This window comes from Pezoporus occidentalis, unplaced genomic scaffold, assembly GCF_034315485.1.
Source record: "Pezoporus occidentalis ecotype Australia unplaced genomic scaffold, CSIRO_AGI_Poc_V1 ctg28, whole genome shotgun sequence".
NCBI lineage: Eukaryota > Metazoa > Chordata > Aves > Psittaciformes > Psittacidae > Pezoporus > Pezoporus occidentalis.
The window spans coordinates 1,843,466-1,855,454 of NW_026914718.1; the positions used below are offsets into that span (position 1 = coordinate 1,843,466).

Here is an 11,989-nt window from a genome sequence, read left to right on the forward strand (position 1 = left end):
GGACTGCGCACATGTCAGTCTTGATCTGACCATCACTGTGCTTTCTGACCCAAACAGATCAAGCTTGCTGGTGACCTGGTTCATGACAGCTCTGAACCAAAGAACAGACTTCATTATATCTTCAGGACTAGCTATATTTACACAAAAAAGCCCCCACCCCTGTAGTTTCCAGCTGATAAACAAACAATTTGATGCACACATATGGCAGTGTTCAACACCATCCTATCTTTCAACCCTGCATTCAAGCACTGCAGTTAAAACATTGTCAATCAAAACTGTCATTTCTGACCATACCAATTGTTCAAAGCACAATGTATGCCAAAACTTCACAACAGCCTTGAAGGACAAAGAGAGATTCTATTCCTTCCTTTGCATTAGTGGGGGGAACGTAACATGATGCACCTCATCTGCAATGAAACACGTCGCATCTGACAAGTCGGTTTGTTTTTACTGATCATCCAATAAAAAACTATATTTCTTTTAGAAATGTGAAAAAGTTAACCCTATTTTCATCTAGAAAACATAATAAAAGCCACTGGATTTACAGCATCCAAATCCATTTGCTAGAGTAACTACCATTTTTATGTCCTCATACAATATAACATTCTGCTTCACAGCTCCAAGACCTATGCATTACCTGTTCTTCTCCCACACCACTTATTTCCAAATCACAGATTCCAAGATAGCTTGGTTCAACAGTTACAGATGGAATTTGAATTTGTCAGCTTCTTGCCCCAGTAAGAACTCAGAGGTCCAGGGCAAGGTTTTCCAGCTCACTAAAGAGCCTTGACAGCATTTTTCTGAAGACATAGTAAAGAACAAGGTCGAGACTTAGTAATTTCCAAGTGTTCTATCCTTTGTCTGATTTCAACAATGAGGAGAACATTACTATCACACCTAAGAGCATGAGCTGAGGTGACCAGATTTAATCACACTAAAACCAAACACTTTAGGGAAGAGAAGCAAGCTTCACTAATAAACTATCGTGCAGTGAATGTCATTAAAAATAAGTTCAAAGACCTTTGGTATTTCAAGGTTTCCAAAGTTTACAAGTGCGTATTAAAGTCAGAATTTCACCTCTGTACACTAAAACGTATCACAAATAAACCAAACCCCTCTGCTAACCAAAGAAGTCAATTTATCATTCATATATCCTCTCTTACCAAACACAGACAGCTTCACAGATAGAATGGATCATTTGCAGAGTCCTACAAACTAGGCTTGAGATTCATCTTGACCATGCAAACACACACCTTCTCAAAAGGCACGTAAATGCAAAGTACAGAGCTGAGACTATACCTCGCTCCTGTAAGACACAGTTTACATGATTAATCCGATATAAGCACTGCGGCGGGGCAGGGGTGGAGGGGGGGGGAGACATTTAAAAATGTCTTTGCACCAAGTTAAAAAACGTCTCTTGAATCCTAAAGGATACAACCTCCATTATATGCAATGGAAAAGACAAGAAGCAATTCCTATTTTGTCCCTATAATCACCTGCACCCACAACTTCTGATTTCAAATACATTTTTTATACCCATGTATCTGCATTGTGTTTACTTGACTTCAGTTGAAGTTACCATTATGAGCTCAAAACTGTAATGTAACATAGCTTAGTTGAGCCATCATCCTGCATGCAGTATTTTATAGCACTAACACTTCTGTCCATAGAATCATAGAATAGTTAGGGCTGGAAAGGACCTTAAGATCATCTAGTTCCAACCCCCCTGCCGTGGGCAGGGACACCTTACGCTAAATCATATCACCCAAGGCCTTGTCCAACCTGGTCTTGAAGACTGCCAGGGATGGAGCATTCACAACCTCCCTGGGCAACCCATTCCAGTGCCTCACCACCCTAACAGGAAAGAATTTCCTTCTTATATCCAATCTAAACTTCCCCTGTTGAAGTATTTTAGGTCACTAAATATACAGATTATAAATTAGGCAGACAGTTTATGCATGTGAAGTGACCCAATCCCTAAAGCAAGACTAGAAGCAAGTGTAATGTCCTTAGCACTTAACATGCTACGAATGTGTAATTAATGAACATATGGAGGATCTGTCCATAGCAAAATCAAACCACACCTACAGCTAAAATTGGTTATTCCATAACTCATACCAGTACAAGAAGAGAAACACTGGAATCTTTTCTCCCTTGTCAACAAAGATATTTAAGAGACAAATTATGCAAATTACAATGTTCAGTTCCTCTGTATTATTACAGAACACTGAGTTACATGTAGTGTGAAAAGCTTTAGTTCATCTCAACAGAGTTAATTTCATTCTGAGAAGGCACATGTATATACACATACACTCCTCCTTTCTAAAAGTTGTCTTTAGGTGGTAAAAGCATCCTGCACAGCATTTAAAGGTAGCTTGGAGCAGAGGCAAGCATGCCTAATTTGCCAGTAGGTCAATATCCAGCTTTGTAAATTTGGCATAAAAGTTTGAGGAGTTGCTATACTTTACCTCCCTGACAATGCCTTCATCCTGGGCTTCAGTCTTTTTCCTCCACCCACTCCTCTAGATATCATTGATCAGAGCTGTAACACATACAGTGCTACAAGAAGCACGCTCCTACGTTACTTCATGTGCCAGTGACACAATTGCCAGCTGAGAAAATAAAACAAAAGCCTGGATGTGTTCTTCATAGCTAGAAAGACACCCAAATTTACCTTTATTTTCAAATTTAAACAGAATACATGGAAGTAACTTGGAAATGCTGTGTTTACACTTTTGTTATTTATTTAAATTATGCACGATCCTGATCACCAAAAGCGTTTTTAACTGACATGGTTTTAATTTTGGATGCCAAATTACAAGGGTTTTTCTAAAAGATTAATGACTATTTCTCAGAACAGCACCAAGCAAATTTGGATGTGCTGCTTTTCCATGTCTCTTTGCCTATTTTTTTACTAGTTCTTTTGCATTCTTCCTTTACCTTTTGGTTTCAGCTTTACTTTTGTATTCCTACAGCAAATGGTTCCTGCAATTCTTGACAAAGATCTCACTACAGTGACACAATAGCTAATACAGCACCCAAAACCCCACCATATACATACTGCCTAAAAACCAGAGGCTGGGTCTAGACTACACAATGTTTGCTGATGTATCTGTACAGGCAAACTCTCCCTTCTGCACTTGTAGCTTAAGTAAACTTTGGTCAAGGTTAACGTTCCTGCCAACAAGAAAAGTTTCATGGTATTTTACTGCATCAACATCAACTTTGCAAACAGTATCAGGGACTACACCCTTCACACTACTATACAGGTAAAACTTAAGGTTTTGTTTACACACCTATAAGAGAGTTCACTTTTTTGCTGTTTAAGTAATCCTTACATCAAAGCTTGCAGACTTACTCCTAAACTGAACTATCCTTCCTAACCTGAGGTCTCGGGTTTTCCTGTGTTACAAAGAGGATGCATACCCTCCAATGTTTTTTAACTCAGCTTGATAGCTTCTTAAAACACTGATTATGCTCAGCTCTTACAATTTGGAAAAAGGAAGGCTGTAGACTAGGAAAAGAGTAACACTGTGCAGAAAAAACATCAAGTCAAGATGTGGGCACATTGAAGAGGAGGAGGAAAGGTTTACACAAGACAAAAGGCCTTGAGTATTCCCACTATTTGGGAATAATAAATCATACGTAAATATCCTATATTGACAAAACCTGCATTAAAAATAAAACAAAAAACAACACATAACCCTTGAAGGACAATCACATAAAGATGCATTTCTTGAATTAGACAGGAAAATGCAGAAAAGGAAAATGAAGGAGGAGAAGCCATGAAAAGGTAACTGTAGATACTCAACATTGCCAAGCAGCAAACAGAGTAATATACCTTGTTTTCTCAGGAAAGAAAAAAAAGAACAAAAGAGAAGGCAGCAGTGGCAAGTCACATCAACTGCAATTAAGCAAGAACAAATACAGAAGACTCTGGGAACTCTGAAATACTCTGGGCCAGTTTAGAAAACATATTGATCCTGCAAGGACAATTATTACATGGAACTGTTTTCTTAAATAGCTTAATAGTCATTAAAACTTTAACTAAATCCAACTTCTTAAGCTAAAAAAAACATGATCCTATTGATCTCCACCAAGACAATCTCGGTATGTTTTTTTCCAGTCCACTTCAGACACAGCATGATCTCTGCCAGAACCTGCAGGGCAAGGCTCTGAACCCTGACACAAATGCCGCTCCATGATAACACCACTTAGTGTATCACAACATACAGTTTCATACCGACCTCTTAGACACAAACAGGAATTTACACCTGTAATTATGTTTCCATTCACCTGCAATAATGTTTCAAAAGTTTTCCCATGCTGTTTGGAAGGTGACTGTTCTTACCAGTACCTTTAAAAAGTACTAACATTTGGAAGCATAAAACAATTCTGGCTGGAATCTCTTCCCAACAGCTTGCTAATTTTACAGCATCTTCCATCTTGTTACTTTTGCAGGAGCTCAGCTGATCAAGGCAATGCAGTTTGCCACTTCAACTTATAAATAAAGATTACAGTCACACCGATTCGTCTTGCAAACAGTCTGACATTTTCAGATGTTCAAATATACCACAAGAGCATGGCTTAGGCACTGAAGAGCTTCCTCCTATAGTCACCTTCATGCTTCATTCAGAAGTCATGAGGACTGCAACTATCATATAGTAAAAACAGTCTACAGATTCTAGGACTTGTTGCAGTTACATTCATTCCACAGAATGGTTTAGGTTGGCAGGGACCTTGAAGCTCATCCAGTTCCAGCCCCTGCCATGGGCAGGGACACCTTCCACTAGACCAGGCTGCTCAAAGCCCTGTCCAACTTGGGCTTGAAGACTGCTAGGGATGATAGCTTTTTTCTTGTCTTCTTTTTAAGGTCTACATTAACTGCACAGACATATCTGCTAGCAATCCAGACTCCTACTGTGGTATAAATGCTGCAAACATTGTTAGCAGTACAGCTCTTATATGTTTCATAACATTGACAAAGCACACTTGCTTCCACAGCCAGCAAGAAAAAGAATGAGAACTTTCTCATTAAACTGAAAGGGATTCATACATGATTTTTCCAATTCAAATGAACTATAACAGCCCTAACTCCTACAGCAAAGAATCCATACCTCAAAAAAGTGAGTTCCATATAAATTCAGTATAATTTTCAGCACATTTTTAATCCATTTCGACCTCCGATGACAGCACCTGTGTCTGGTACGCAAGTGGAACAGTTTAACTTAATTCTGTGAAAGTTCAAATTGACTCACATGCCTAACAGCCACACTTAAATCCTGCTTCGTGCTGATTTAGTGTGCACCATTAAGTTTTAAAGCTAAGCCTGCATTAGAACCTAACAAAATCAATTTAATTACTTAAGCACATACAGTTTGATTTCATACTACTCCTATTAGTGATAGCACTCTAGCAAAAGGCACACTATCAGAAACAGCAAAACTTTTCCAGTATTGTCTCTGAAAAAAGCACAGTAAGAAAACACTCTGTTTTCTTCAGAAAACGCAGGATTTTTTAAAACACATGTTCAATTGTACAGTAAAAGTCTCTCCTTTGGCGACTCAGAAGCAAGCAGAACGTTCACCTGTGACATTACCACCATGAAAAGCACGAAAGACTAGCAGCCAACAAAACAAGTACTATTTCATAGAACCTTTTTTTTCCCTTCAATTTTGCCCTCTGAAACTTCAGATGAAACTTCCAGATGACAGTCTCCACTGCTGTGAGACTAGAGAAGCTTGCAAATTTACATATGAAATCAAGTGTAAATTACAGAGCAAACCAGGGTGAATTAAGGTCACATCAGCAGCCTTCCTTCTGAACTCTAATCCACATTAAGATTGTCCAACCTTAAACGCACAGAGCAAGCCAAGTGACACCAGATGCAGAATGAAAACACAAACAAGAAGGTTCTAAGTTCAGCTACAGCTGAAACAGCATCTCTAATAACCCAAGTTTTTGTAGCTCCTGCTTTAAATGTTGAAAATTAACTTCTGTCTACCTTGTATTAATGAATCCATCTGGTCCCATTAGCAAAGCCACCACTATCTCCATGAAAATGGGAGAAGAGAAGCACGTACATGTCTCCAAAGATCAGTGCACTACCAGAGCAGAGTGAGAAGCTGAGAAGCTGTCCACATTGCATAGGCTTTCAATCATCATGATCCTCACTGTCCTGTGTGTGAATAAAGTTTCCAGTTCTCCTCCACAGTAACACCAAGTTTGAGACGTACAGCAACATTAACTAGAGGAAATCTAATGAAACCCAAAGACAGGGAGCATTTTATATAAAGTGCACATACTTACAATTTAAAGAAAAACACAAGTCAACAGCATTGAACTGACACATGAATTTAGTGCATAACTACTACAAAGACCTCAGAAAATATATTTGATACTTTATTCTTAGTACTGATGTCAAGCAATGCCTCATACCTGCTAGACCAAGCTACCAGTGAACCATATTGACTCCAAATCAGAACAATCAAAAGGGGAAGAAAAGGAGATAACATAGTTTTTTCCTGAGCTTTTGGAAGAATTTCACAAAGTTACAGTTTATCCAAGAATCACAGAATGGTTTGGGTTGGAAAAGACCTTAAAGCTTGTCTCGTTCAAACCCCCTGCCATGGGCATGGACACCTTTCACTAGACCAGTTTGCTTCAAGCCCCGTCCAACCTGGCCTTGAACACTGCTAGGGATGAGGCAGCCACAGCTTCTCTGGCCACCCTGTGCTAGTGTCTCACCACCCTCAGAGTGAAGAATGTTTTTCTAATATCTCATCTAAACCTTCCCTCTGTCAGTTTAAAGCCATTTCCCCTTGTCTTCTTACCACATGCCCTGGTAAAAAAAGTATCTTTCTTATAAGCCCCCTTCAACTACTGAAAGGCCCCAATAAGGTTTCCCTGAAACCTTCTCCAGGTTGAACAACCTTAAATCTCTCTGCCTTTATTCACAGGAGAGGAATTCCATCCTTCTGATAATTTCTGTGGCCCTTCTTGGACTTGCTCTAACCAGTCCTTGTCCTTCTTGTGTTGGAGGCCTCAGAGCTGGATGCAGTACGCCAAAGCACAGTCTCATGAGAGCAGAATAGAGGTGGAGAATCACCTCCCTCAAACTGCTGATCACACTTAATTTTACAAGTCCTGGATATAACTGGCAAAGAAGGTAGGGCAATCTGGAGGATAAAATACAAGAGATCCCAACTCTAGCAAAAATGTACATATTACTCTACATCAGTTTCCTGAAGTGCCAAATAGAATTAGCATTTTTCTGTTTTCATAGTAGTCTTCATTTATTTTTTCCAAGGGTCATAGATGAAGAGGGATTTGAAAAATGTTATATTAAATAGAGTGCAATAGAATAAATGTTTGGGGTATTAAAAAAATACGTAAATAAAATGTATTTCATTTTGACCTGTACCATTTATAAGAAGAGGCGAGGTAGCAATATGGAGCAGCTTGCTGTTGAGGCACCAGAGGTTCTGCAGGTAAAAAGAAAACTGTCAGAAAATTACCCACTGGAATACACATTATTTCCCAAACCAGTGGCTTTTCCAGCAGCTGTACTACAACTATTCCCTCATCTAACCTCACATAACTACTCATGCTGGATAATGCAACAAGTATTTAAACCTGACAATATACCACGTCTGTTGTTACATTAAAGGCTACACTTCAATTTTTTACAAAAATTAAGAGGTTACATTAAAGTTATAGCACTAAAGCAGAGCACATCAGCTCAGGACAGTTTTATTACCAAGTAATTTCATAGAATCACAGAATGGTTTGGGTTGGAAAGAACCTGAGGATCATCTAGTTCCAACCCCCTGCCATGGGCAGGGATGCTTCATACTAGACCATGCCATCAAAGACTCTGTCCAACCCAGCCTTGGACACTGCCAGGGATGGAACCACTTCTCTGGGCAACGTGTGCCAGTGCCTCAGCACCCTGACAGTGAAGACCTTCTTCCTAACTTCAACTTCTCCTGTCATGTCTGCAGCAGGTGCGAACTGCAGTGCTGTAAAAATCATCAACAGTCAGTCTGTAGTAGTCCTCTACTGAAAAACCTGCAGCTCTTACAATAAAATAGCAAGTTCCTTATGTAGACAAGCTCAACAGCTCTCTATAATTTTCCAGCCATTACATTTTCTTGCGTTTTCCTTACTGAAAGTTCTCCTTTAGCAAGTAAGGGAAACGCAAGGGTCGCTGTGAAAAATCAGAGTAGTTGAAGTTTGCATGCTGCATAGCTTACATCTTTCACCTAGTAGGCCTCTCACTGTTGGCTCCAACAATCACTTTACATGGAGATTATCCTGAAAAGCATAGTAATTAGAAGGTTTTAATAGTTGTCGTGGTTTAAACCCAGTCAGGCAATTCGTTCACTCACTTCCCCCCACTTCTTGCCCTCCCCCTAGGGGAGTTTATAATGCTAAGGCCTAAGTAGTCTATTTACAGCAAGTTTATGCATTCTTAAAGCATATGCAGAACTTCCAAGACCAAATAGTCCACACTCTTCTTTCTTCCAGCTCTGCACAACAGGAAGACTGTATCAACCTGGAAGCTGCTGGGACTGCCTGTGCACATCCTCCTGGCATTCCCATCCAAGTGAGGCACATACCCTGTTCTCCTGATGCACAGTCAGACCCTGTTGGATGGCATGGGAAGTACAACAGAAGCACTGATGCAGCCACCTTATACCTCAATTCAATTCTGCCCCTGGTGAGTTAGAAAATCCTTGTTGGAAAGTACTCCACATGATATCAGGATCCACCTGCAACACACTGACAACCCCTTACTAGGACAACCCCTCACACACTGACAACCTCTTACTAGGACAACCCCTCACTTCACATCCATGACACAAATTTTTGATGTTAAAAGTGGTACAAGAGCAAGGGGGACATCTTTAAAGCTGGTTCATCCACTTGGAATTCTTTTTAAGGAAAAACAACTTAATGCCAAGAAGACAACTCCAGATATACTCAATTCACACAACCACTGACACCCAGGATGTGACTCATCATTAAGCTGGGCCCTACCGAAATAATTGTGAGTCTACAAAACTAAGAACAACTTGAGAAACACAGCAGATGAAAAGCAGTACTTGGAGATCTTAACATAAAAGTTGTAAGAAAACACTTTTTAAGCTGAATATCTGAGGTAACTCTCTCAAAGAACTCAGTATTGTTTTCATAACAATACAGTTAGAATATAAGAGCTTGCACCAAAGCTAAGAATAAGCTAAATTCAGCCTCAAATCAATACCCAAATAAGGGTGTGCATCAACCTAGCTTAAATTAAATGATTTAAAGCAATGCAATTTTCCCACGCTGGAAGTCTACATAACAGGCCCATATTATAAGGTGAGTTTAAACCAGTTTATAAAGGACTAAGGTGGAAGAAGACTTATTTATTTAAGTGAGCATAACTATTTCGTCAGGCAAGGAGAAAGGTGCCAAAACTAAGAAACTTCTCTACATGACCCCTGAGTAGGCAATGCAAAGTCTCTTCCAGAAGGATCATTCATGTCAGAAGCCTTGTTCAGTTGCTTTAAGTGTTGTCAAGTTACAAGGACTCGTGTGTACTCAGCCGAGAGAAGAAGCAGCTGTCAATGCTAGGTACTGAACCTGGATTCTAGAGTTCAGTGTATAAATTACTCCCAAGATCATATGTGTTCCCCATGCCTTCATGGGACAACCAAGTCCAGTTTTCAAGTGCATCTCAAACATATGGTGATGATATGACCCTGAAATACAACCAATCTTAAGAACCAAAGCAACTAAGACATAAAATAAGAAGATGGGCAGCAAATGCTGAGAAGCAGGAGAAGTCACAAAGCAGGAGGGGGAAAGTTTTCTTTCTAGTGGTCACCAGCAGAGACACAAAGTCAATCCAACACACACCTAACCATTGATAGACAACATTACAGCAGTTATTCATGAGCATCTCTGGAGTAAAGAGCTATGCACTTGGGTACCTATGAAGTACCTTACTACTCCCCCAAAGAGAATGCATGCCAAACACATCCTGTATCAACTAAGTAACAATTCACAATATGGTATTACAAACAATATTTGGCCTAATTTCAGTTACATTGCCATGGACCATTCCTCCTAGTCCAGCCCAAAGGATTTCCAAGACAGAAATCCTTTCTTTTTCCCAGACTAGCATCAGGGTATGCATATATTAAAGGGGAGGTATATGATTACATATGAACACATATAGTGGGAAAAGGTCACTGAGGAAGAAGGCAACAAAACAAATGAAAACAAAATAAGGTAAATCAAGCAAGTAATCTGTGTCCTCTCAGTGCGGACTGACAAGTATACAGATATACTAGGGTTAGATTCCTTTCTCCTCAAAGGCATAGCTGGAGGATTTAAATACAAAGTGGGGGAGACAGCACGTGAGTTTACAAAGGAAAGGAGTATGTGGAAATGAAAGAATATTAGGTTAGATCACAAGGAAAGTTTTAATGACAGGAAAATAAGATCAGGAAGGCAAGAAAACATGGTGAAGGGAAGAGTTACTGGAAGAAAACTGAAAGGGAGAAGGTAATAGGGGAATAATGATAGTGATGGAATATAACTTGAAAATAAGAAAGCATGGGAAAGCATCCCAGTAAGTAAAGTTCGCTCCTAGTGGCAAACTCACTGGGAAACAAATGAGGTGATTATTTGCAATGAAAAAGAAACAACAACAAAAGCAGGTCTAGTAATGTGGATGGAGGCAGTAAATGCACAAAGACAGACAGATAAAAGGTTACAGGAGGCACCTTCCATGGTAAGGCCACAACAGTAGGTGGCAACAAGAGGAGGAAGCCTGGTGCTGGTCCCTGACAGTGAGAGAAACCTGGAGAAAGTGACAAGGAGGAGCTGGGGGGAATATCCTCCAGCAGCCACAACGGTGCTGGGGACACAGTGAGTTTCTCTAGGTACAGCCAAACAGCTCCTGAACAGTCCCAAGCGTCACTAGAGCTCTGGGCATAGCTGGGATAGAAGAAGATGAAAGGAGGCAGCACAGAGAAGGACAGGGAGGACAGCAGGCAGGTGAACACCCTAAAACAGTGCCCGGTGAGGTCACGGACAAACGCTCATGTGCAGCATAGAGCAGGGCCTGGGATAGCTGGGGTGGGCAGTCCCGGGGCGCTGAGAAAGGGCTGGGGGCTGCGGGAAGCCGGGCCCGAGAGAGAAAGGCAGGAGCAGCCATCGAGGCGGCCCGACCATGCGGGTCCGCGGTCACGGGGAGGGCAGGGAGGCGGAAGGGAGGGCTGGGGCCGGGCCGGAGGGAGCGGGCAGGCCGGGGCAGCCGGCGGGGCGGACTCCCGCGCCCCAACGGGGGCGATGCATTCCGAGTGCGCAGTTAGCGGCCTCCTCGCTCCGGCCCTGCCCGCGGCTCCCGGAGCCGGATCCGCGAGCGGGGCGGACAAGAGCTCCCGCCGCCTCCCTGCCTCCGGAGCCAGGTGCGCGCCCGGGAGAAGAAAGGCGGGCGGGCGGCCCGGGCCCGGCCTCCCCTTGCCCAGCTCCCGCTCCCCACAGCGTGACTCAGTGCCGGTCCCCCTCCGCCAGGCCCGCGCGGCCTCGGCCCGGCAGAGCCGCCGCCTCCTCCCGCGCCCAGCACGGCCTCGCTGCGACACAACGCCGCGGCCTCCCCGCACTCACCAGCATCGCGCGTCCCGCAGAGTCAGGCCGCATCCGCCCGCCCCTTCCGCCTCCGCCAGGCCCGGATCTGCCGCCGCCGCCGCTGCTTCCTCCCCTTGCGCGGCGCGGAGAGCGCCGAGGCGCCACCCCTCGCTCCGCCCAGGCTCACGGCTCCGGGGGGAAGGTCTTGGGGGCTCTCGGGGTTCTGGGGCCGCAGCGGCGGGATGGGCCGCCCGCTCCCCCGGAGAGGAGTGATGGACGCTGTGGAGGGAGGGCGCTGGAGCGGCAGCGCCGCGGGGCCTTTCCCCGCCGGCAGGGCAGGGTGAATTGGGGTGACCTGGGCCCG

General features: G+C 42.8%; 1 protein-coding gene and 1 long non-coding RNA gene across 4 annotated transcripts in view; both read right to left on the reverse strand.

Moving 5' to 3' along the window:
• CUL1 (cullin 1) overlaps nucleotides 1-11,786 on the reverse strand; it is a 51,404-nt gene extending 39,618 nt beyond the window's left edge. The window contains exon 1 of one of the 3 annotated variants that reach the window (XM_062625337.1): nucleotides 11,665-11,786. The gene's annotated coding sequence lies outside the window, so the exon portion shown is untranslated. Of the gene's footprint in view, nucleotides 1-2,468; nucleotides 2,600-7,423; nucleotides 7,447-11,664 lie in introns of those variants that run through there. The other 2 variants (XM_062625339.1, XM_062625338.1) reach the window with 2 other exon arrangements.
• Nucleotides 8,422-9,453, reverse strand: LOC134167083 (uncharacterized). The gene is made up of 2 exons (XR_009966065.1): nucleotides 8,809-9,453; nucleotides 8,422-8,774 (listed from the first exon to the last, which is right to left on the reverse strand). It is a non-coding gene; the product is annotated as an uncharacterized LOC134167083 (long non-coding RNA).
• Nucleotides 11,787-11,989: the final 203 nt, after the last annotated feature.